Here is a 27,835-nt window from a genome sequence, read left to right on the forward strand (position 1 = left end):
ATGAAGTTATAGTCTGGTCCACAAAACTTTCTATGATACTCCCCTACATACTTTTTCTTTTATGCCCTCTATATGAATTAAACTTTTTTTGCTTTTCCATTATCCAGTACTATATATTTTTTTCTAAATAGCCATGGCTCCATCCTAATCTCAGTAATTACTTTTTTCTAAGGGCAAGGACAACTTAAAATATCTCCTGAACCCCTTGCATTATGCCTATCCCATCATAAAAAACCATGTTAATACAAAAGAAATGGGAAGGCAAGGAGTAAAGAGAAGAGGGAGGAGGAAAAATGAAGAGAGAAAAAAAAATCAGAGAGGAATCTGAATCCAAGTGATTTTAACTGGATCAAGGTATTCTCTGTAGACTCAAATCCAACTTTGTAGCTTTCCTTTATGAATACCACACTTTGAAAATACCACACTGTCCTCACTCTCACTGTGGCAGATTCCTCCTTATTTTGAGAAGAGGGAGAGTTTGTAAGCCTTCCGTTACTTGTTATACAAAGAGACATTACAAAGGTATAATGCAGAGAAAATGAGTTTGGACTGGATCTCTCTCTTCTCCATGGCTGCCAGCAGTGGGAAAGGAAAACAACAGTATTATAAATGTGATTTTATTGTCCTTTTACTATTAGGTGGGTAGCACATTTGGCCCCAACACTTACCCAGATTGTTAGTAAATGAAAAAGAGAACGATTCAAGGTTGGGAGGAATCCAATCAGCCCTGTCATTATAAAAACACATTACCTTTGTGCTATGATTCCATCAAGTCTCAATCACTGAGTTAGTTAAAACGTAGGGAAAAAATGTAGTGCTTGGTTCTCATAGTTAAGGAATATAGACATACTGAAAAAAAATGCGTGCACTCTCTTAACGTAAATTTTATTTCTTTTTTTTTCCTTTATGATTCCACAGATCTGTTTCCATAGACCTTGCTCTCTATGTTTCCATAGAAAAGGAAAAAGCATTCAGCAAATGATATAGAGCCATTAAGTTGAGTAATGAGATAGAAGATAGAGTTTCTTTTACCTATCTCCAAGTCTGAGTGATACCATTTCCCACTGGGTATGGGTTTGACTAGCTTTACTTCAAATCCATGTTCCGTATTTCCAATAAGCCCAAATAAGAATAGCCACTTCTAGCATGCCTTGGAAAGAACTCTCTATATAGTTATGCTCACTGAAGTCCATTCTAGATGTTCTATAGAAGGAATTGTGTGGCTCCTATGTAGTTCATATACGTTTAGGAGGGACGTCCGTTCTCTGTACCCATCCTTCCCAGGAGAGTGCTAAGCATACAGCAAGTGCTCAAACATCTTTAGGAATTTGGCCTGGGAATGAAATTTATTCTTTTAAGAGAGGGGAATCATACCATGATCAGAGGTTGCAGTTCTAGAAAAGTTAGGCCAGGGGCTCTGCTCTTATAGCTCTAAGACACTTCCAAAGAACTGCCTCAATTTTTGGGTCTCAGTTGTCTTATCAGTTCATTAAGTTTAATTGGAGATGCCTCAGGTATTTCACAGGCATTAGTGAGTAAGGATCAAAACCAATAATTATTATAAAAATTTTGTGAAGTATAAAGTGCTCCACAGAGGTAAAAGACTAAGAACAGGGATACTAGTGGTCTTAGAATAAAAAAATATATATATATTCTTAAACGGAATTAAGAGAGAACCTGAAAAGACACATTTAAGCCAGTAAGTGAAAAAAACTAGAAACTATCAAAAGTTACTATTTCATTTATAGCAAAAAAACTTTAAAAATATTTGAAACTAAACACCATAAAATTTAAAATATTGAATATAAAGTGCCATGTGTCATTTCTATACAAGAAGCCATGTTATACCAAGTCTCTTTCAAATCCTCATACACAGTGGAATATGTGGTAGAAAGCAGGATCTGTTCTTCAGGGACTACTAGAAATCCTTCAGTAAAAGCCCATTCAAAAAAAAATTTTAACATTTATTTATTTTTGAGAGACAGAGACAGAGCGTGAGTGGGGAAGGGGCAGAGAGAGAGAGGGAGACACAGAACCTGAAGAAGGCTCCAGGCTCTGAGCTGTCAGCACAGAGCCCAACTTGGGGCTCAAATTCACAGACTGTGAGATCATGACCTGAGCTGAAGTCGTACACTTAACCGACTGAGCCACCCAGACACCCCAATAAAAGCCCATTCAAAATGTGTTAGATCTGCTTCAATGTCTGAAAGGATCCTAAAGATTAAGGAGAGATCTATGAAGATAAGTGAATGTACTTCTATGTCCTTCATGGAAACGAGCCTATAAATCCTGTCAAAAAAATTCAACCAATATTGTCATTGAAAAGAAGTTTCAAAAGTTAAAATTTCTAATTATTTTGTGAAGTTTCCTACACTCTGAAATATAACAACTAATAGATGAGAACTTCTGTTATAGTTTCATTAAAGATAGCCATTGTTTAATTTCTTTGACTATCTAGTCCAAAATGTGGAATGTAAACTCAAGCACTTGTGTGCATGTAGTTTGCATACAGTGGCTAGGAAACAGTTACATAGTAAATATCCCCAGTCATTTTAGTAAGATGTAAAGGTTTGATAGAGTGACACAGAAAGTAGCAGTTAATCTCTTCTTCACAGACACAGATTGCATTTCCCTCTTCCTAAGAGTAGTATACTATTGTTAGAAAACAATATATAGAGTTTTCACTTTCCATCATTAGGTGATCCATGGATCAGGGAGATCATTCCAATAATCAATGATAATTAACATCACGTATCCATTGAGAATTAACTCCTTCAAAGTATATGAGTGGTTAGATCCCTGTCAGTATTTTATTTGTACGGCAAAAGCTACTGATTTTAAGAAAACTGATGGGGGGCCCTGGGTGGCGCAGTCGGTTAAGCATCCGACTTCAGCCAGGTCACGATCTCGCGGTCTGTGAGTTCGAGCCCCGCGTCAGGCTCTGGGCTGATGGCTCGGAGCCTGGAGCCTGTTTCCGATTCTGTGTCTCCCTCTCTCTCTGCCCCTCCCCCGTTCATGCTCTGTCTCTCTCTGTCCCAAAAATAAATAAAAAACGTTGAAAAAAAAAATTAAAAAAAAAAAAAGAAAACTGATGGAAATCCAGAGTATGAATTTTCAATAATCACAAAGAAAGAACTGAGAATGTGTATAAGCATGTCATAAAACCAATTAGGTTGGTAGAGTACATTAACCTGGGCAGAGGAATGAAGAGATCAGAAACAGAGCAACAAAGATATAAAGACCAAGATACAAATGTGCCGGTTAGTCCCATTTACCTAAAGATTTCAACAAATCTCTAGTGAAAGATTTCAGAGTAGTCAAAATCTCTTTGTACGTGGAAACATACACTTTCAAATGGTGAATTTTATATTTTGTGAATTATATTTCTCAATTAAACCTTCATTTATATATATCTATAGAAAATATACATAAGTATATACATACATAGTTAATTCATATATATTTATCAATTGAGATATGTAATTCACATAACAGTAAATTATATATAAGTATATACCTTTTGTCATTGTGATTAGGTGAACCTACATTATTTTAATAAAATCTACAGTATTCACAGAACTATAATTTTTCATTATCATAACAAATATAATTTAATAAAAAATAATTTTCATTATCAAGATAAAGGTTTAATTTAAAAGAATTCTTACAGTTATCTTTAGGTTATATGTATAAGCCATGTAGACCCCACTGCAGTCAAACTTAGGTAACAAGAGTAAGTATTTTAGGTTAACACAAATTCTCTTCCAGGAGAAACTAGTGTCAATACAAGTACTGTATTTGATTATATCACACATCTTTCACTAATACTAACATATCATAAGAATCCAGTTCACCTTACTAAAAATATCTGATTGAAACAAAGCCTTGATCCCTCAAACTGTAAGGATTATCTATTTTATAGAAGCATTTCCAGGAGGATCTAAGCTATGGATTATTGTGACCCTTATTCTTTCCATAATATTTACAGAAAAAGAAACTGTAAATAAAATGTTAATAAGAAAGAGGTAGAGTTGAAGCCTCTGGATTCAGTTGCACTGCTCCTATCCACCTGAACACTATGCTTAAATTTACATTTTCTCTTTGCATAAAGAAGGGGTTTTCCTTATAGTGAGACAGTACTCTGGACTCCATTCTCAACCTAAAAGAGATAAAATGCCCATAGTCAATAATAAAAGTAAGTGGTTTCTATGTCCCCTTTAATTTCAGGGTAGAGAAAGTGAAAAGAGGCTTATTAAAACCATGTACACACCCCACAAAAAGATGTTCTAACTTCTTGGCAGCATGTGACTGATGCTCATTCCATGTTCACAAAACAGTGTTTCTTGACTTCCTGGCAATCATATTATCCCCTTTCTTCTTCTACATCTCTGCCAATATAGCCTTTTCTGTTCATCATCCTCACCGAATTTTAAATATTAAAGTTTTAATAGACTAGAACCCAGGTCTTTTCTTGTTATTCTATACTCTGCCCTTCTGTGATTTCAGCCATGGCCTCAATAGCCACATGGGTGATCACCTCCAATATTCTGCACCAGCCTAGTTCATTTCACAATTTAAAATTTATGTATTGCCAATGTCTACTTAATCTCTTTACTACTTCACAACCTGGCTACCTCCAATTATACACGTTAAAGACACAGGAATAAGTCTTGACATCTTCCACTCCCTATTCCATTCATTTCAGTGCATGTTACTTTGCCATCTGAAACACTCTTAAACACACTCTTACGTAAATCTTGTGTCTACAGCCACTCTGAGGTAAGTTAGCACTGGTCTCCTAATATCCACTCCTGGCTTCAAAGATTGACTTCCTACATTGCAGATGGAGTTATTTTGAAAGAACAAACCATGCCACCCCCCTGCTTAAAATCCTAGATTTCAGCTGTTCTTAAAATACAGATCAAAATATTTGACCTATGAATCCCCGCACAACCTCACCCTGCTTATTTCACCATCCTCACCTTGAACAACTCTTCCATCACTTGTGATCTAACTACTCTGGCTTTCATTTTGGTCTTCAAATATTCAAATATTGCTTTCTTCTTCTGAACCTTTGCTCACTTTGTCCACTCTGCCTGGACTGATCTTCCACACACTCTCCTCATTTACGGAGTTAATTTATCTTTTTAGTGATTCATCAAATTTCCTTAAGGAAACTTCTGGAGACAAGCACAGGTTCCCTTGTGTTTTAGTCCATCTGAGTTGCTCTAACAAAACACCACAGAATGGGTAGCTCATAAACAACAGAAATTTATTTCTCACAGTTCTAGATGCTGGAAGTCAGATGAGTGTGCCAGCAGAGTTGGGTTCTGGTGAAGTCTTGTAGACTGACAAGTTCTCCCTGTGTCCTCACTTAATGGAAGGGGCAAGGTTGTTCTTGGACCTCTTTTATAAGGGCAATATTCCTGGGGTGCCTGGGTGGCTCAATGGGGTGAGCATCTGACTCTTGATTTTGGCTCAGGTCATGATCTCATGGTTAGTGGGATCAAGCCCTGTGTCGGTTCCGTGCTGATGGTACAGAGTCTGCTTGGGATTCTCTCTCCTCCCTCTTCTCTATTCTTCTCTCTCAAAATAAATAAATAAATATTTTAAAATACATCTTTTATTCCCATTTATGAGCATGCCACCCTTACAACCTATTCTTACCAAAGGCTCCATCTCCTAACACTATCACATTGGGCATTAGGACTTCAACATATGACTTCTGAGGGAGACACAAATATTCAGATCATATCAGCTTGTTTTGTGTCCTGTTAGCATTCTATACGTGACTCCTTTGTATACTTATTACAATTGTACTCAAACAACAGTGCTATCAATACTCGTCTATGCTGGAATATAAGCTACAAGAGACCATTTCTATCTTATTCACTGTTTTAACCTCAGGGCTTTTTTTATTACTGTATTCCAAAAGCATGGCAAATAAGATCAATAGATATCTGTTGAGTTATTGATTAAAGAAATAAGGAAATTCTTTTTCTTTTAGAACATTTGTAGAAAATGGCAGTCTACTTGCTTTATAGCATGCATTACATAAATTATCACCAACAGGTAGAATAAACTGGGTGACATTTTACAATTATCCCTTGATCTTATCTCCTAAACATTCTCTCAAGAATAAATCCAAAGCTGGTTTCTCATTTTCATATTTGTTCCTGGTCATGTAACTCTCAGCAAAAAACCCTATTTTCCAGGTTAAATCGAGGAACTGCAGTTAGAAGATATTGCTCCAGGTAATTAGAAAATTGAAATAAAAATTCAAGTTTTTAATTTATATATTAAAAAAAGCAATACCACTGCAACTTGTGAAACTTGTCTCAGGAGTGTCTAGGGCAGCAGCGAAGGGTCATAGATATGTCGTAGCATTCAGTGCAGTACTAACCAAAGTCATCGAATATCACCTCAAAACTTTATTAACTTGGGTATATTTTTCAGAAAGCCTCCAGGAGCAGGCAGATGGCATTCTCTTATTTGCACTATTCCACTGCAGAGAACTAAAGTTTAAACTATCAGCTACCTGCCATTTCTGGAATTGCTGCAGATAAAAACTCTTTGATGATTTCAGTTTTCTGCTGCTTGCTTGCAGGCTTTCAGAAAATAATTGCTACCATAAGAAACACTACTGAAATTGACAATAAACGGAATTTGGCTGGAAGTACATTGTAATTCTGTTCTATATTGGTGAGCTGCACTGCTGGGACGAGTGTTTGTTTAAAACCAAAACACCAAACAAAGCCTTGGCTTTAATGAAAATGTAGAGAGAATCATCTTTGAGATATTTATGGCTACTACAATTGAAATTGTTTATTAGAAAGATAACATTAACTGCTTCTTCGAGTGGATTATTTGGAGAGTGTAAACTGCTCCCAATATACTTGGACATGTTCGGAATGGTATAGAAACAAGTGTGAGTGAGGCATTTTGTGGAAAAGAAATAAAGGCAGGCATGGGTACAAGAAGAAAGTAGGATGGTATAGAAAAAAAAAAGAAGAAAACTAGATGTAAGAAATAACAGAAAATAAGTTGAGAAAAGTTATAAAAAGAAGAATAGAGAAAAGGGAATAAAGAATAGATCGAGATATGTAAGCATGACCAAAACAATCAAAGCCAGTATGAAATAAACGTAACAGCACCACTAGGATAACATCTTTTCTACTAGAAGCCATTACTAAGGAGCACTGAATTGTATTGATAAGCATTTTAAGGCAAGAAGGTAGAGAAAGTCTATTTTAGAGAATTCCAGGATATTGTGTTGATCCCACTAGAGTCAGTTAAAATTGTGGAATCTGGGCACCTGGGTGGCGCAGTCGGTTAAGCGTCCGACTTCAGCCAGGTCACGATCTTGCGGTCCATGAGTTCGAGCCCCGCGTCAGGCTCTGGGCTGATGGCTCGGAGCCTGGAGCCTGTTTCCGATTCTGTGTCTCCCTCTCTCTCTGCCCCTCCCCCATTCATGCTCTGTCTCTGTCCCAAAAAATAAATTAAAAAAATAAAATAAAAAAAAAATAAAATAAAATTGTGGAATCTTGCAGATAGGGCTGAATCCTAGCTCAATTCAAATAAAAGTTTCACATAAAGGTTTGGTTCCTTCCTTGTTGCTTAATTCCCTACAAGTTTACCATTGTTCCAATACACATACGGTAACAATGCATATTCTACAATAAGCAACCAAAAAGTTAAGGTAAAGGAGGCGAAAACAAACTTGAAAACAGCAAATTTGATTTCATCTCGACTTACTAGGGTCTTTACCTTTGCTGAGTGATGTTAGATATTAGTGATATACAGAACATGCCCTTAGCAACAAAATAACATTCTTTTAATGGATCTGTATCATGGTAAGTTGGTATCTAGGACACTGCCACTGTCCTTTCCAAAGTCTCAATAAACCAGATATATATCAAAATTATTCCTACACTTATTAACTAAGAAGCAGCTCAAAGTAAAATCTTCTAAGAGGAGAAGAAAGGCAGATTATCACAAGATAGCCCTGATTTAATAAGGAAGTAGAAGATAAAAGGATATAAATCTATCTATCCCAGAGAACAAGGAGGTAAGGTGAATTAACAAATATACGTTTGAATCTTTCCTCTCATAGTTTAATTGGGGAGTCCATAGAGCTCCCCAAGTTACACTGAAATCCGACACTTTCCAGTCACTTCTTAATGATTCTATTCTATTATATTCACCTGATCTTCAAATGCAATTACTATTTACTGAATATACTGTGTACTAGGTGCTTCAATGAGCACTTTCTTTTTTTTTAAAGTTTATTTATTTACTTATTTATTTTGAGAGAGAGTGGGGGGTGAGGGGGAGTGTCAGTGCAGAGCCTGATGCCGGTCCCAATCTCACAAACCCTGAGATCATGACCCGAGCCAGAGTCAACAATCAGACACTCAGCCGACTGAGCCACCCAGGCACCCCAGCAATGAGCATTTTCAATTATATCACATATCTAATCTTCCCAACAAGCCAACAGAGGGTTAGTAATCCTATTTTACCAAAGAGGAAATTTTAAGGCTGAAATTGAATAATTGGATCAAGAGTAATAGCTATGTGGCATTAGGGGGTGACTTCTGAAATGGGTGGGTGATGAGCATAGCAAATCCTCTCTAGAAAGAAAAAAAAAATGGTCCAAACAACAACTTCTGGACTCTGGACACTGGAAAAAGGCAAATAGTGAATTGAGAAGCATTAATTCAAGAAAAAACTCTTGAACCTTAGTAAGAAAAAAGAAAAGCTGATATGTTTTAGCCTGGGAATGCTTCCATAATGTTGAAATAAAATAAGGATAAGGAACACATGTGGGAAAAACTTGACAAAATTCAGCACTCATTAATAATAAAAACTCTCAGCAAGTCAGGAATAGAAGGAAATTTCCTCAACCTGATAAAAGAAACCCACAAAACCTTGCAGCTAAGATTATACTTAATGGTGAAAGATAGAAGATCTCCCCTAAAATCAGTAACATGGCAAGGATTTCAGTTCTCATTACTTTTATTTAACATTGTACTAGAAATTCCATCCAGTACAATCAGGCAGTAAAAAGCAACAACATAGAAAACAAGAAGCAAAACTGTCTTTCTTCATAGATGATATAACCCTGTACTGAGAAAATCTTAAAAAATCCTTCCCCCTCAAAAAAAAAAGGAAAGAAAAAGAATTCAGTCAGAATATGAGATCAATTAAAAAAAAAAGTGTATTTTTATATACTAGCAATCCAAAAATGAAATTAGGAAATTAATTTTATTCAAAACAGCATCCCAAAATTAAATACTTAGAATTAAATTTCAGAAATGAAAGGGCAGGGGCATCTGGGTGGCTCATTCAGTTAAGTGTCCAACTTCAACTCAGGTCATGATCTCACAGTTTGTGAATTCGGGCCCCACATCAAGGTCTGTGCTGAAAGCTCTGAGCCTGGAGCCTTCTTCAGGTTCTGTGTCTCCTTCTCTCTCTACCCCTTCCCCACTCATGCTCGCTCTCTCTCTCTCTCTCTCTCTCAATAATAAACATTTTTCAAAAATTTTAAAGAAGAAAGAAATGAAAGGACAAGGCTTACACACTGAAAACTGTAAAACGTTGCTGGACAGAAATTAAAGAGGATCGAAAGAAATGGCGTGGTATTCTATGTTCATGGCTTGGAAGAGTTGATAGCAGTAAGATGGCAATTCATCCCACACCGATCAATCAGCTTCAGTGTAATCCCTATCAAATCTCAGTAGGTTTTTCTTGCAGACATTGGCCACCCATTCTAAATTTATATGGAAATGTAAACAATCCAAGTGGCCAAAACAATTTTGAAGAACAAATTTGGAGGACTGATACTTTGTGATTTTAAGATTTATAAAACTACAGTAATCAAGACAGTGTGTTATTGGCATGAGAGAGACAGATCAATGGAAGAGAACAGAGTCTAAAAATAACTCATATTTATGGTCAGTTGATTTCTGATGAAGGAGTCAAACTAACTACATGAAGAAAGTATAATCTTTTCAACTTACTGTGTGCTGAGACATTGGATATTCACACATGCAAAGATGAACTTAGATCCTTATTTCACACCTTATACAAATATTAACAAATAGATTATAGACCTAAAATATTGAAAAATTAGCTAAAATTATAAAACTTTTAGAAGACAACAGAAGAAAATCTTCACACCTTGGGTTGGGTAAAGATCTCTTAAATACAGCAACAAAAGCAGAATTCAGAAAAGAAAATAGCAAATCTAATTCCTCAAAAATTAAGCACTTTGCATTTCAAAAGTCACCACTATGAAAACACACACACACACACACACACACATACACCACAAACTGAGAGAAAATACTTACAGATCATACATCTGATAAAGGATTTGTAACTAGATTTTGAAGAGTAAAGAACACTAGCAGCTCAGCAATAAAAACCAAATTACCTGATTTTTCTTAAATGGCAAAAGACTTGAATAGAAATTTTCTTAAAGGACATATGTGAATAATAAAAACATTGAAAGATATGCAAAACCATTACTCATTAGGGAAATGAAAATTAAAACCACAAGGAGATGTCACTTTACATCCACGAGAATGGCTATGACGCAAATCAGAACAAGTAGTAGGGAGGATGTGGAGAAACGAGAACACTCATGTATTGCTGGTGGAAATGTAAAATGGTGCAGTCACACTGGAAAATAGTTTGGAAAATTTTTAAACTTTAAGCAACATTTTATTATACAACTCTACCATTTTTATTCTAGGAATCTGCCCAAGAAAAATGAAAAGAAAGAGGCACACAAAAACTTGTACATGAACATTCATAGCAATATTATTCACGATAGCCAAAAAAGCAGAAACAACGCAATATCCATCACCTGATGAGTGATTAAACAAAATATCATATATCCATACAATGGAATTTTATTCAGAATAAAAGAGAACTACTAATACATGCCACAACATGGAGAAGTCTCAAATATGCTAAATGAAAATGCCTGGATGCAAAACAACATATAATGCGTGCATCCATTTTATATGAAGTATTCAGAATAGACAAACCTATAGAGATAAAAGATAGATGATTGGTTGCCTGGAGCTGGAAATGGGAACAAGACAGGACTTTGAAAAAGTATGAGATCTCCAGAGGCTGGTGAAAATTTTAGAAAACTGGATTGTGGTGATGGTTGCCTAACTTTGCAATTTATTAAAAACTATTGAATTGTACATATACTATGACTAAATTTTATTGTATGTAAATTAGACCTCAACAAATCAGTTTTTTTAAAAAAGAATAAAAGAGGGGCGCCTGGGTGGCTCAGTTGGTAAGGCGTCCAACTTTGGCTCAGGTCATAATCTCACAGTTCTTGAATTCAAGCCCCACATCGGGCTTCGTGCTAACAGCTCTGAGCCTGGAGCCTGCTTTGGATTCTGTGTCTCCCTCGCTCTCTGCCCTTCTCCCACTTGTGCTCTGTCTCTCTGCCTCTCAAAAATAAATAAACATTAAATATTTTTTAAAGTAAAAGAATAGCACAATTTATTGGCTATATCTTTTTTCATGCAATATTTTGAAAATTTTATTGCTTTTTAAAGTTTTGTTTTCCTTAAGTTATTTTTGAGAGCGCATGCATGGGGTAGGGACTGTGGGACAAGGGGACAGAGGATCTGAAGCAGGCTCTGGGATGACAGCAGAGAGTGCTATGGGGGGCTTGAACTCTCACAAACCGTGAGATCTTGACCAGAGACAAAGTCGGATGCTCAACTGACTGAGTCACCCAGGCATCCCTTTCATGCAATATTCTAAATGTGTTAAACATTTTATTTAACCCTCAAGTCTTCAGAAATATCTTATTTTCAGATAAAGAAACTGAAACAAAGTTAAAAAACATGTTCTAGTTTTCTCAACTAGTAAAAGGGAAGTTAGAATTTGAACCTACTTGTGAATTAAAACTCCATGACGTTAACTACGATGTTATACTGCCTACTCGCACAGTTATTCCTTACCTAGGCCAAGTAATAAGTCTAAGTAAAGTGCAGTGTTCTTTAATATACAATGATACTCTTCTGTTATACGCTGAATTGTATACCCTACCCCAAATTCATATGTTGAAGCCCTAACTCCCTGTACCTTAGAATATGAACTTATTTGGAGACAGGATCTTTAAAGAAGTGATTACATTACAATGATATTTTTAGAGTGGTTCCTAATATGATCTGACTGCTGTCCTTACAAGAGGAGAAGATTAAGACACGCAGGAGAGACCAGGGATGCAGGAGAACAGGAAAAAGACCACAACAGGAGATAGTAAGTGGATGGTCATCTGCAACCCACAAAGAGAGGCCTCAGAAGACACAGCCCTTCTGAGAGGGCTCAGAAGCTATGGGCACCTTGATCTTGGACTTCTAGCCTACACAACAGTGAGAACATAAATTCTTACTGGTTAAGCCACCCGATCTATAGTATTTGGTTATGCTAGACCTAGAAAACTAACATACTCTCTAAAGCCATAATATCATAGGAGCCACAAGGCAAAATAAATATTGAAAACTGCTGAGTTAAAGATAATTTAGGGAATAATTTCTTTATTCTTTATTTCCTTTAAATACCCAGTTTTTCTACTACATGGATAGAAGTTGATTATCATTCATTACTATCACACATACTAAATTTTGGGTAAATGAATATCTTCTAAAGACTTAAATTAGTGGATTGGTGAACAAATATTCACAACACCTCATTTCTTACTCTAAAATGTAAATATTTATAAATTTTTATGCATTTATTTTCCCCATATCCCCTACTTAATTTACTTATTTATTTTATACCACTGAGGTACTACTGGGTAAATTTTTTTTCTCAGAAGCAATCCAGAGGGTTAACTGAACATCCAGTAAACTTCCATTTAATCATAGCATTTGTCACTTGAAAAAAATATATAGAAAACCTGTATACATACACACACACACACACACACACACACACACACACACACACACACACCCCTCAGTCCTTTTCTGTGTCTGTATCGATTTCTCCTCATTTCATAATGTGCCCTGAAAATTAAATCATCTATTTAGTTCCAATATGACCTAAGAATTTAATTGGATTTGTAGAGTGTAATTTATGTAATATTAATGGATACTTTTCAAAAGTAGCTAATTAACAGCTGACCTTTAATTTCCCTTTTAAAGAAAAGGAACTGAACATAATTTAAAAAAAAAGAAAAAAGGAAAAAAAAGGAAAGAAAAACTCAAACCCTTTTCTCCCCTCTTAACAGTGGTGTAGATTTAATAAGCAGAAAGACAGCATCCATCAGGGACGTTTGGAGAGCTGTGTGATACATTATGTATCTGATTACCTTATGCCTATGAAAATGGCTAAATAATTTAAATGCAATTCAATAAAAATATATTTTCAATGGGAAACTTAGGAGTTGGGTGATAGATTAAAAGCTTCCTATAACACAGATTTTATAAGATACTGCTTTGAAAATTTAGAGTAAAAGATTACATTTTGTTTCCCCTTTTATGTAGCCTAATTTCTTAGTTTTGCATTGTTTTCATAACAGCTTGGAATACATACATGTTATTTGGATGCATTGTGAAAGAAAATGTAAGAATTCAGCATTACCATCACAGTTAAAACACACAGAATTGACTTGTGTCATCACCCTTTTAAACTTTGACTCTAATGTGCCCCAGACCCTACCCAAATGGTCCAAACTTTCATTCATCTACAAAGATTAATGGTCTTGTTTTCCTCTAGCCCACAGTCAGAATGTTTAGCCCCTCCTAGAACTGATTTTCCATGTTATGCAAAGTATGTTGGTGGGCTTATAAAATTCCCTAGTGGGAAGGGATTTGTCTCTGAAAAAAGTACCGAAACCATCTTCACTAATTGGCCCCTTTGTTGGCAGGCAAAGCAGAGAGGCCAAGGACTAGATGGGCCATGAAAATTTAGCTACAAGCTTCATCTGAAAGCTGTCCCTTTAGGTCAGCAATGAGGGTAGCTGGTCCAAGCATGTGGAGGAGTGACTCTGCTCTAACAATCTATTTTGTAGACAAATAAAACAGTGCTATTTATCTTCAACGGCACCTAATAATGCACCCACCTCACTTACTATATTATTTCACTGACATAATTAGCCTACACTAATGCAAGATCTATACAGATCAGTTTTACACAAAATGAGGTCCCCGAATCACCTGCATCTGTTGTACTTTGAATGCCTGTTTACTATGGAGATTTCTGGGTCCTGCCCCAGAATCAGATTCTACCTTTTGACAAGGCCCTTGGGTAAGCCCTAAACATGCCAAAGCTTGGGAACCACTGCTTTGATGATGAGATTGACACTCTTCTCTTCAGAGAGCACCTGCATCTTGTGCTTTTTAAGCACATAAATCTTATAACCGAATGTCACTAAGAAAAGAGTTGAGAATTGAAAAATCAATATTACAAAGAGTTTCCCCTGGAACTTAATGGTCAACCCATTTGACTTCAGCCTCTTACCATCAACAGAGATTCTTGAAGGGACTTCTATGATTGTTCTCACTTTGCTAATGGTCCATTAACATCAGTTTATTGATTTGAGGAAGCTTTAATTCCCTGAAAAAAAAAATAACTTAGAGCCAAAACATGGATTCTAGTCCTGGTTTGCTGTGTATAGTCCCTGAGGCCTTGTGCAAGAAAGTTCCTCACTATGTGCCTCAGTTTCCTCACCTGTAAATTTAACTTGATAACTTGCCTAACATGTTAAACAACTAGTGAACTGGACTACTTAATATATCTTAGTCTCATGCTAATGATTTTTCAAAAGTTCCTAAAAAGATTTAAATAAGAATACTGTAAGACAATTTTATAATATTATATACAATTGTAAGACAGACTTATTAGTTTTCTCCTCTCTGCTCTATACTACATAGACTGATGGACCTAGTCCAAAATGTCAGTTTTGAAGAAAACTGCTGGATCCTGTTTCCCTATTGGTGTTCAACTGTTATTTTAAGGTATTTTTGGCTGTTGTCCCTAGAATTCGGGGGACTGCTATTCTCTGGAATCACTTGCCTGCCATGACAAAACAAAGTTGCATTACTGAGAAACAACACTGAGGAAAAAAAAATTGAACTACCACAATAAAATCATATTTACCTTCAAACTAATATTACCATATATCTCCAGGAAAATGGATACAAAAATCTTCTTTGTCCCAAAAGTTTGTTATTTATCTAAATAGCACTACCATTTAGATAAGATTCAAAATACTCACAATGTGCAAATATTAGACTGCTGAAAATTGGCAAGGAGAAAAATGACATTAGGCTAAGGCATTTGGTTAGTAAAAAACAAACCTTTTTCATGCATCTCAAAAGATTAGTTTACTTTATATAATTGGACTAAATTTCTGGGGACATGTAAAATGTAAAGTCTCCCTGGATAGACAATTTCTATATTTTGTATTTTGTGGGCTGTCTTGTATCACGACCACTTGTTCAATGAAGGTCTTTGACATTGGTTATAAATTTATGCTGAAAATAATTATCTCACTTTCGTTTAATCACTTTTGTTTGGTTTATCTCTTTTTAAAGAGACTACCCAGATATATTGACAAAATAATAAGGGGGAAAAAATCAACTCAGTTGTGCTCCAATATTTTTTTTCCTTTTTAACTTTAAATTTAAATCTAGCAGAATTCATAAAGTTAGACCGTTATTCAGCCAAGCTGAATGACTAATACTCTCAACCAACTGGGTCCCTGCCTACACCAAATTAGGAGATCCCCAAATCCATAGGGATGTTCAACTGATTTCATAAGAATGCTCTGTGACAGGGGCGCTTGGGTGGCCCAGTTGGTTAAGTGTCCAACTTCAGCTCAAGTCATGATCTCATGGTCCTTGAGTTTGAGCCCCGCGTCCAGCTCTGTGCTGACAGAGCCTGAAACTTGCATTGGATTCTGTGTCTCCCTCTCTCTCTGCCCCTCCCCCACACATGCTCTGTCTCTGTCTCTCAAAAAATGAATAAACATTAAAAAAATTTAGGGGCGCCTGGGTGGCGCAGTCGGTTAAGCCTCCGACTTCAGCCAGGTCACGATCTCGCGGTCCGTGAGTTCGAGCCCCGCGTCAGGCTCTGGGCCGATGGCTCGGAGCCTGGAGCCTGTTTCCGATTCTGTGTCTCCCTCTCTCTCTCTGCCCCTCCCGCGTTCATGCTCTGTCTCTCTCTGTCCCAAAAATAAATAAAAAAACGTTGAAAAAAAAATTTAAAAAAAAAATTTAAAAAAACAAAAGAAGAATGCTCTATAATGGATCTACTGATCCACTTTTGGGTGTCTTTTGGAGAACAATTCATGATCCTTAACACAAATTTGTCTTTGTAAAAGTTAAACAATCAGCTCAGTCATGGGTCCTGGATTGTTTTCTTCACAGTGCAGATGCGAAAACACAGTGCCATTCATACTTTTAAAGGGTATTTGATCTGGGGTTGATGGAAGAAAATGGGACTAGTCCCTTCCTTCCTTCCTAAAAAGTACCAAGAAGACAATTTTTATGTGCTTATGGAAATGAAGGGGAGAATGAAATATTTCTGAATAAAGAGAAACACTGGAGGAGACAGTCACTTACTACTAGCCTTTTAATCAGGGACCCAATTGCTCAAAATTACATTCACCAAAAGGCGTATTGACTGTTGTGAGAAATCCACTGTATTTGAACTCACTTGTATGCTTACACATTTGTATCACATTTTTATGAGTTAATCAAATAAACGACATTTAAAAACAACAGAAAAACTAATGGAGATATCAGATTTAGAAAAGTATAATAGGATCTTTTCTTAGAGTAAATTAGACTTTTCTCCTTTTTATATCTTTTTTAAAGGACAAATATTCATTGTCTTAATATTCTTTTATCTACATTACTACATTGTACGACATTAGTACTACCTTAAAAGTCAGAACAACAGAACTCAAACATGTTCAATTAATGCACGAAGCCCAAATAAATAGATCATCAGAAGTTGAAAACCAGTAGCAAATGTGTCTGTAATGTGGTTCAGGTAAGCTGATTTTTTTTTTTTTTTTTTTTTTAATGAGACAATGCGCTAAGCTTCCACTGCCCAAATTTTCAATAGGTTTCTCAGCACAAAGGTGGCTATCAGGCGTGGACAGCCATAAACAATTTGTTCCCAAGCCACAAGAAGAGTTTGGCAACCTAGCTGCTGTCATCATTGGTATTGCAGTTGACCTTAAAACTGCTTGCCAAAACTGCCAAATGACCACCCTCTCGGGATGCTATGTTTTTGGTTTTTTAACTGTAACTCACCGACCAGTCAGTGTTATCTTGCTAAATGTCTTCTGTGCATTGTGCCATGTTTCTGGGTTATAAAAAACAAAACAAGACAGAAATGACAACAACAACAGTGGTGTATTTTAGAAATGGATAACACACAAGGCAGTGTATATAGCCATAAATGTAGTAACTTTGTAATTATAAAACTCTGGAGGGAAGAACAAACTTAGATTAACTATGATCTACTCTGGAGAGTGTTTTAATTACAAAGCCCTGTGGGAAACGAGTGGTGACATAAAACAAAACCAGACAAAACCCGCCAATCTAAAATGGACAGAAGTTTGGGTATTAATGCGAAAATTTCTGCGTAGGAACAGATGACACGTATGACGGTGTTGCCATCTGCGGTCATTGGAGTATGGATTAGCTCTCCAGCTCTCTTTCCCTCTGTCAGCCTGAGTGATCACAGAGATACTTGCTTCACAGTTAAGTAAACTAGCTAATCATCATACTAAAAGTCTGATTTTCTAAAAGGACAACTGAAAAATCCATTCCAAAATTAGAGAGATTTGAAAGGCAATATCCTTCTCCAATCCTTTCAGGATTGGAGCAGGATATTATAATCTTTCTTGACAAGTGTATACTCTCAACTTCAATCCACACCCCCAAATACCCCAAGGGCTTCCAACATGCAATCATGAAGAACTGAATATATGAAAGACAGATTCTTTTCTTTGCAACTTTTCCATCCTGCAATGTCTTGCATTGTACAATTCTCTTTTAGCAAACAGTTTACTCCAACAGTCAATACCTTGCAAGCTTTTCATTGGTTTCTCTGCACACATTTAAAGCACTAATTGCATTGATATATTGTTAAATTCTCTCTTTCAGTGGGGGCAAGTTTCACTGACCGTGCATGGAAACAGTGGAAACAGGAAACTGCTGTCCTGCTCCTGGAAAAAAATTCCACCAAAGATTTTTAAAAATAGATACAAACAATTCTATTGATGTTAAGTGATTGCTGGCAAAAACAAAAAGCAGGCACACTGTAGTCCATTAAGAAGAGCACAGAAGCCACAGAACAGTAAGCATGCACTGCCTCCATGTTCAGTCAGTCTCAACAAAGGGAAAGTGCTTATGAGATCTGCATGAGATTATGCAACCATCCTTTACTAGCCAAAGAAAGGCAACATTTTAGCCTAATTCTCCTGGGCGCCTTACCTCTCTGGCTGAACGAAATTGAGTCCCATTTAGCTGCCTGTTATGCTGCTGTTCATAAATTGCTGTTCTTTCTCCACCTCCTCCTTAATTTCCTCCTGTGTGTTCAGCTAATTGCTTGGGAATGCCATTATTAAAACCCAAATTAGACTTTCCCACTAACCCAACACCCTCTCAATTCTCAAAACACCTGGGCTAAATGTTGCCTTCTCTACATTTTCCTTCAGAGATTAATTCTCAGGTTAGCTCTAAAGCAACACTGACACTAAAAAAAATGGGGGTGGGGAGATGAGGTGGAAAAGAAGGGGTCAGAGATCAAATTTCCATCCATACCTCCAAATACTCCAAGATCATTTGGCCCCAGATTAACTCTGGATTTTCTTTATGGAATAGTTTATTGAAATAGATTGACCAACTGTGATATTTACATGCCATCTGAGGTTTGTACTCTTGTTCATCATAGGCTGTGAAAGATGTCAAAGAAGACAGTTTTGTCTAAAGGAGTAAAATCTTATAGGACATATTCAAAATGTAAACCATTAAAGAAAACACTAAGTACTTTTCATAGATTAGGCTGTATCAATCAGTACTGGACTGGTGGAAGAAAAAATTGGTAGGGTGTGAGAAGGACCTCGATGAATTAAAATCTCTGATAAGCAATCCATTTCTCACCTATCTAATGGTGAATCACTTTTTCTCCAAAAAAAAAAAAAAAAAAAAATGTGAGGAACTCTCATAAAACTGCTTGAAAATATTGAAACTTGGAGAAAACAAATTGTGTTAATAAAACATGTCACCATGAGGGTCTTCCAACAGAAGTTAAAGAACTGAAAATGAGTTTAAGATGTTAACATCCCTGTAACTTTTATGGCACATGCATTTTTTTTCACTAGTTTCCCTGACTTTTCTTTAGATAATTCTAGTTGTATAATAAAAATCCCCAATATTGTATGGAGATAAAATTGTTTTCACCATCTACTTTTGTTTATTTGTTTTTATTCCACTGAAAGTATTTGGTAATCAGTTATCTGAATGATACAGCTGCCTTTTCAGTGATCTGAAAGATGCTTTCTGCCTCCCTGGGCCTATGCAATCCCTACACATATATATTCTAGCTGAGACCATTCTGAAGCATCATCTGTGATAATAGGTGTTTACTTCCAGGTATATCCTTCCCAGTGGAAAGGCCCAGACAGTACCTCATATACAAACTGCACTCCAGTCCACAACATATTTGAACTTCACAATTCCCTGGGTCCAAATAGGACTTCAAATTAAAGGGCTAAATACTTTTTCCAAGAGCCGTACTTTGGTTAAAAGAAAGGGGGAGGGACTCCAAATAAAGGAGCAAAGTTTACTTTGAGTCACAGGAATTTGTACCCAGAATTTCATGATATTCTTAGCTATTAACCTTATTTTCAAGATGAGGAAACTGAGACCTAAGGAAACAAATGGTGACCTGGTTTATCTTTCACCCTTTGTACAGCACAGAAATATTTAGAAAACTTCTGAGAACCCTCCTTGTTAGAAAACTAAATCCCAAAGATCAAATTGATCAAAACTGATTTCAGAACTGGGGTCTTTCTTTTCTATGTACTTTTCACTTTTTCTTGTTCCTCTTTTCTGGGTCTCCATTGAATTCTTCACATTTACAAAGCAGTATTATTTTAGAGGCATTTTAGACCATGAATCTATCAGGTGCTTCTGCCTTCGATAGCACATATTGGTTAAGGATGTTTTATTAGCCCAAAAGGGGAGTTTCCCATGACAGATGGCGGAACTGTTGTTCTCAACTGCAATTGTCCATCGGAATCATCTTGGGAGCTTTCAGAATCCCTGCGCTTATACCAACACTTCAGATAAATTAAACCCAGGATGGGTAGTGGGACTTGGGCATCAGAACTTTATAAAGTGCCCCAGATGGCTGTAAAGTGCAAGTTAGATGGAGTGTCACTGTATTGGAGGCCAATCTATTAGGAGGAGAGGGCAATCCTTCCACCTTCTCAGTAACAGTCTAGGGTTTTAGTACACCCTGTTTCCTATAGATGCTGACAAAGCTTCACCCACGAAACAGTTTAAGCTAACAGGCCGAGAACAGGCTGAACATTCTTCTTCCAATTGAACCCCTAAATAGTTTATCACAATTATTTTCAAACTGACAAAACAGATTTTACCCAAGTTCTTTTGACCCAAGTCTGGACACTAATGCTGATCAGATACATAAATGAAGGATTTGATTCCACTGAAAAAAAGATAGCTTTCCAGTCTGCCTCCACATCACACACTTTCATGCTAATTTACCTCCTATCAGTATAACTTTGGGCCATTTTGACTCCCAAAGACACCCCTCAGAATTTTAATTGGTCCATTTGTAACCTAAATATCATCTGGGAACATAGTTCGCTCTTGTTTATCAATATGCTCAAGCCAAATGGTACATTTTTGTTTATATTTAGTTCAAACCCTGCTGTTTCAGCATATGTTTTATAATCGAATGGTGCCCCACACAGTCTCACAGGTAAATAGAAGTCCTTGGGTGTCAGCTGCACATGAAACCATTCACTTTAAGGTATTCATTTCCTGATCCATGAATCCCAAACAATGAACAGGTTTGAGTTTATCAGCAGACAGCCTTGCCAAAGGGTCTGCAAGAATAACCAAATGGAAACCAGCAGACGATTCAGGAACACCTGCCTGATGCTTCTGTTGTTGGTTGCTTGCCCAAGTCAACCATTTCAAAAGAGGGAGTGTGAGCTACAATTAGATCTCAAGATTCGACATGGTTGTTGAATTGTAATGGAAAGCCATATGCCTCCTCAATTTGAGGAGAAAATCATGTTGTGCTGAATTAGATATAGTGCTGGTTTTGACCTGACTTCCAGAGAACTAGCAAACTATGTTCACTTGAACATGCCCATCAGTTTGAGGACAACTGGATGGCTTTTATGATCTACTGCTTAGACCCCTGCCCCTCTGTTAAAGCAAAACCTAGAACATATTCTTGAAAATAGCTATTTAACTAAATTATACTTAGAATCCTCTATTTGAGAAGGGACTGATGGGGAAGTTAGGCTAGACTATAACAGAGATCAGAAATTCCAAACAAGCAATATGCCAGAGTAGTATACAACAGTCTTCTTCTGCACCTACATCTTTTTGCTGCCCTCCTATCCTTGTGCCTAATAAAAAGATTCCATCCATGAAAGAATTCAAATCTAAAGTTTAATTGCTTTCTCATTCCTGAAAAGATAGATTTTCCAGCAGGTCTTCACCCGTCATTCATCCAAACAAACTTAGTTGTGAACACATCCTTAACAATCTCTCTGTGGAAGACATACTACTTTAAACATTCCATTTGCTTTCTTGAATTTCCCAGGATGTCCTGTCTTTAGGTAGAGGCTATGTAACTACTTTCGGCCAATGAAGTGAGGAAAATTGATGCATGTCACTTCTGACTGAGACGGTCAAGTGGTTTGGAGTTATTTGGAGTTCTGTATAGAAATAACAGTAAAATTCCTAGTCCTTAGTAGAAAAACTCTATACAGTAAAAGCCTCTCATGTTAGCAATGATGGGTACAAGGTAAAGGCTGCTTATAATCAATTGTGTTGTTTTATCATTTCTTCCCTATGCTATTGGTCAGAACTACTCTTTAAAATTTTCCCCCAACTGCCTATCTACTACATTGACAGAAAGGTCATCTATTCACTCCTCCAACTCCATCTCCAACCTGTGATCAAGACTAATTTTCCCTGTTAACTATACTCTCAAGTTAGCACAATTAGTAATAAGGGGATTCATTCTTTTCAAGAGCCATATCTTGAAATGCAATCATTCATCATTTCTTACTTGGAATCATATCTTCCATTAGGCAGTTCTAACTCAGTATCTCAGGGACTAGGTCATCTGTGACTGCTCACTGAGATCACATTATAATTATGCCAAAATTAAAATGAATCTGAGTACTTCCTCCACCATAGCAGGAATTTAGCACATAACAAGGGACCTCAAAAAGGGTCTGGCTTGTGCTCAAAAGTCAATCTATTAGATGCATCTTCCGCACTATTTCTCAAGTGTTAATGGCTAGTGTCTCCCAAACCCTAGGAAAGAGTCTTTATGCTAACAGTGCTGATAGAGATTCCTGAGGGAACATAAATTTCTATGCAAAGGGTGTGGTTTCTGTTTTCAAAATCACAAAGCTTCAGGGTAACAGAATGCTTGATTCCATAAAAGGATAAAGAGAAGAAACTCATGCCCAACTCTATAGTAAACTTTGTTTTCTGTTCAAGGACACCATTGTTCATGGAAGAGTCTCAGAGTTGACCATTAATTAATTAATAGTTTTTAGAAGCCTTCTTCTAACTATAAAGGATCAAAGTGATTATACAGAGAACAGATGTGAAGTCATACTCCCAATATAAGGTACCAAAATCTGAATCCCTGCTCAACCAGATCAAATGTCCTGATAGATAGTTCAACTCAAAGTTCACATTGATTCTTACACATAAAGGAAAGGGAAGGTAACAAAGGCACTTGCCCTGGAAAGGGTGGCAATAATGTCACTCTTCTCATACATCATGAAATATTTGATTTCTCCATATATTCTCCAAGCAAGTCATTCGTTGTCAGAATGAAGACCAAAGCGAAAAACTCTAGTGCTGACAGTAACAAGATGGTCTGTCTTCTCTGTCTTAGGGGAAGTGGAGAAGGAATGAAAATATGAGTACCTTCAGTTCCCAAATGAGGATTCAAGGTGTAACTGGGGGCAGGTAATGTCTCCATAATATGGAACAGCAGAAAATAAATTATTTTAGATAGGCAAATAGAGATTGATTTGTCTCAAGGCCAGATCAGGTACAGGCTTATCTGATACACAGTTTTGAATGAATAGCTTTACTATACCAAGTATTTTCCATTTGCCTGACCAGATCTATTTTCTACTCTTCACCCCATTCTTTGCTTCCAGAGGCTGACCCTTTGGACTGTATCAACCAGATTCCTTCGCATTCTGGCTTCTGTTCGAGTTTCATCAATGGGAGGAAGGCAGAAGATAGACTGGAGAGAGGAAACAAAAATATTTACCTATTCCCTTCCTGCAGGGCATGAGTTGGCAGTGGCTGTGTTGTTTTACAGGGTCACAGCTCCTGTAGGGTTGAGCTTACCTTATGGGTCAGTTGTGGCTACAGCAACAGCTATTACTACAACTCTTTCCAGGTTCTGACAATTCTCTCTCCTTGTTCCATGGGGTTTAGCCTCCGAGTGCTTCGCCATCTCCTATTGATTTTTCCTAGTCCTTTTCTACGCCTCTGTAAATAATCCATTAGTCTCTCCCCGATTACCTGTTTCCTACCCTGACTGATACATTTACCACGTGCCCCCTTCGGGGCTTACTGTGTCACTCTGGATGCCACACTTGGTTGCTGCAGTCGTGCTTTGCACAGGGTGTTTAGCTGAGGGGCATGTGGGAGTTGAAATCCAGCTCCCGCCCTTTTACTCAGTAGTGGTGGACCTGTGAGTACAGCTCCTCCATACGGAGGGTAAAAATTCAGTCACAAAAAAGCCCCATGCAGGCTGGCAGTGTCCCCAGTAATCTTGCTCAGCAAATAGAAGTGCTCTATTTTAGGTGCCTTGCATCAGGCCAGGGAATGTTGACTGGATAATTTTCTTGAGAGAAAGGAAAGAAGTTGCAGTACAAAGGAAGCATGATTGAGCTAGAATTTTCGCTAACAGCGAAAGGAGTCCAGATTCTGCAGGAAGCAGAGGGAAGAACTATTAAGACCTGAGCTTGTCCCCTCCTTTTAAAAGACAAGGTATTATCTTCTAGGTACTCCTTTCTCTTCAAACAAATGATACTTGGTCTGGTTTTAAGTAATCAATAAAGCTTGCGGCAAATTTTCTACTAGGTCTCCCCGTCTTTTCCTCAAAAAAACTCAATGACATATAGCCTACTTCTAGGTAATTTTCAAAGCCCGTGGCAAAAATGTCCACTACATCCCACAGTCTTTTCCTCATAAAATTCATTTGTGTTACTTATTTTTTCCCCCAGAGACATATGCCACATAGCCAAATGCCTTATTTCTTATTGGAAAAGTTTCTAAATATGTTAAGAAAAAAAATCTAGATTTCTGCATTCCTCCATAGTCTGGATTCCTCCACATCACAACATGTGGAGGTTTAATAAAATTCCTGGGGGAAGGCTAGGATTTGATATATTTACTCCTCAGTACCCCTACTACAATTTTGTCATCCAAATCTGAGAATATAAAGCACTGCATCTTCTTCTGATCTTTTCTAACCTATGTTTTAAGATAATACACTCTATAATTGCCATTCTATTCGCCAAAGGGGATCACTTGCTTTTACCCCTCAATAAGTCTTAGACATTTTTCTTACTTTTAAAATAGAATTGCTTGGTTTTCAGAATTTTGAAATTCGCATTTGAAAGTTTTGATGTGAGCACCTATTATCTTGTAAATCCTCAGATGTGATCTTGCTTTATATGAAAATTTATAAAAACGGTGTTTCCTGAAGACAAAATATGTTTTCTTTCCAATACCTTGTCAGAGATCTAATAGTCCTCCAAGAGTCATAAATGTTTTTTTTACAAACACGATCAGAAGAACTGATAGCAAAATCTTTAAAAGCCTCCATCTTTGTGGTTTACTGAACAAACTGCTTGTTTTTCTTGTACTCATTTTATGAAAAAATAGTTTTATATATTTAAAGAAATGAGGAGAAATATAAGAGCTATTTCTGATTCATTTCCCCTCCTGGAAGTATTTGCATACAATTTGGCACAGAATCAAATATAAAGCACATTGTAAAAAAACAACTCATTTACAAATCTGTTTCCCCCTAAATCCCTATCATCCTTTCTGTCATTCTTCTCTTTCTTCCATCTCTTAGAATATGATGATTAGTTAATAATCATATATTTGGGTCTTAGTTGATATTTAGACTCACTTTCCCTACTTCCTTTTTCTCTGGACACCTATTCATCTATAACACTCACCTATTCATAGTATAACACCATGAATCATATTCCTAAACACCACACTTAGTCATATGATACTTGGTTTAAATTGTGCAGCATTACCTTATCAGAACCTACAGGTAGGAGGAGAACAGAGGGTAATATTTTTCCACTCTTCAGATTTGGAAGAAGAGAGTCTAGTAGTAGACAAGTTTTAAAATAAAGAATATCCTGCGGATATTTTCAGATTCAATTTATAGTTGCAACATATTCAGACAAGTTAAAGGTTATTATAACATGTGGATACTTCACTGAATTGAACCTCAAAAACTTTAGAGCTCTGCCCATCAATAAGGTAGCCTCCCTAGGAAATTTTATTTTAACTGTTATCTCTTTGAAGCTGTGTACTTGATTTTTCTAAACTTGTAGAAACATCATAAAATTGAGCTGTTTGTGACATATTTCCCCAGTGAAAAGTCAATTACTAATGTTGTAGCTCTTGAAGAATGTTTTTGATGTCTAGAAAACATTCAAGGAAAAGAGAAAACAGGCAAACAAATTTAAAATTTCCAGTTGAGATGGATATTCTCATGATTAATAGAACACATCTCAGTTTCTTTCCTAATAATGGTTTGAATGAGATCTATGTTAAGTTTTCTATGAAGAGTATTCAAGTATGTTTGCTATCAGAGGTGCCTTTTCCATAACAGACTACTTTACAGTTTAATAAATATAGTATCTAGTATAATATATACAGTATAATATAGTATACAGTATAATATATACAGTATAATATAGTATACAGTAATAATATAGTATAGTAGTCTTTAGTAACATACTATTACTTTATAATCTAACTGTAGAATGTGTTAGATTCCAATATTTTCCTGAAAAGGAGGACCAGTAAGTTCAAACATGTATCATTTGAGTCACCATCCTAAGCAAAAATGGGGATACTGAAATAGAATTTTCATTGGTTTCCAAAACCTCTCAAGATTGCCTTCATGTTTCAAAACCTTAAAACTCAAACAACAGGAGCCCAAAATAAAACAATAATGAGAACAGAAAGAATAGCATTGAGGATCCTGAACTGGCAATACATCCAAGTTCCCAGCACATATAAAAGCTAGGATATCAGGGCACCTGGGTGGTTCAGTCGGTTAAGTGTCAGACTCTTGATTTCTGCTCAGATCATGATCTCACAGTTCATGAGCTCGAGCCCTGAGTCAGTCTCTGTGCTGACAACTTGGGGCCTGCTTGGGATTCTCTTTATCCCTCTCTCTCTGCCCTTCTTCCCACCAAAAATAAATAAATAAACTTAAAGGGGAAAAAAGCTAGGATATCTACTAAAGGGAATTTTAAAATCACTCTTGCTCTGAATTAAATAGTGCTAGAGCCAGTATGCCCCAGGTTTTATTTGCCATTTGAGTTGAATATATAGTAACACCCCCAGTTTCGGGTATTGAGGCCCTACTTGACTCTATCAAAAGGTTTAGTTTCAAATAGCATAAAATTAAGGTATAATCAGAATAGAAATTTTTCAGTAGTTAGAATTTAATTCAGGAAATTTATTACACAATAGCAAATCTGAGAAACCAAGTGGAAATGGTAAAGCAACCCAGAGATTAGTTAGATCAAAAAGAAGCTATCATGGAGTGCCTGGGTGGCTCAGTTGGTTGGGCGACTGACTTTGGCTCAGGTCATGATCTCACAGCTCATGAGTTCGAGCCCCAAGTCAGGCTCTGTGCTGACAGCTTGGAGCCTGGAGCCTGCTTCAGATTCTGTGTCTCCCTGTCTCTCTCTCTGCCCCTCCTCTCTCTCTCTCTCTCTCTCTCTCTCTCTCTCTCTCAAAAATAAATAAACATTAAAAAAATTTTAAAAAGAAGCTATCTCTCATAGGCTGAAGCAAGTAAGTGGCATTATGAAACACAGAAGCCTTCCCATTGGGAGATGGATCCAAGAGGTGATGTGGCCAATTCTTCAGATGTCATTTCATGCAAAGAACAAGGGGCAAAACAATTCAACTGTGCTCTTCCTTTTGTCCTCCAACCTTTCACTTTTGCTTCCCATGGCCAAACCCAGCTGGAATTTCAGTTGCCATTGGAGTCTGGAAAGCCAAGTCTTCTGGAGTCACCACTTGTGATAACAGGACGTACAGGATATAGAGAGGTACATCTTAGAATTATTAGGCCCCCAATCAGTACAAATGCATAATTCAATGGTACTCTAGGCCCCAGAGACTGCGTGGGCTTTAGGAAGGCTTATTTCCATCATTCTTTTTCTGCTGATACCAAGGCCAAGGTTAAATAGAGAAAGAGGGGTTTCTAGCCATAATCTCACTCTTTGTCCTGCCAGGCACATCTGATAAACATT

The sequence above is a fragment of the Panthera pardus genome, unplaced genomic scaffold (assembly GCF_024362965.1).
Source record: "Panthera pardus isolate Hobbes unplaced genomic scaffold, ASM2436296v1 HiC_scaffold_15, whole genome shotgun sequence".
Classification (NCBI taxonomy): Eukaryota; Metazoa; Chordata; class Mammalia; order Carnivora; family Felidae; genus Panthera; species Panthera pardus.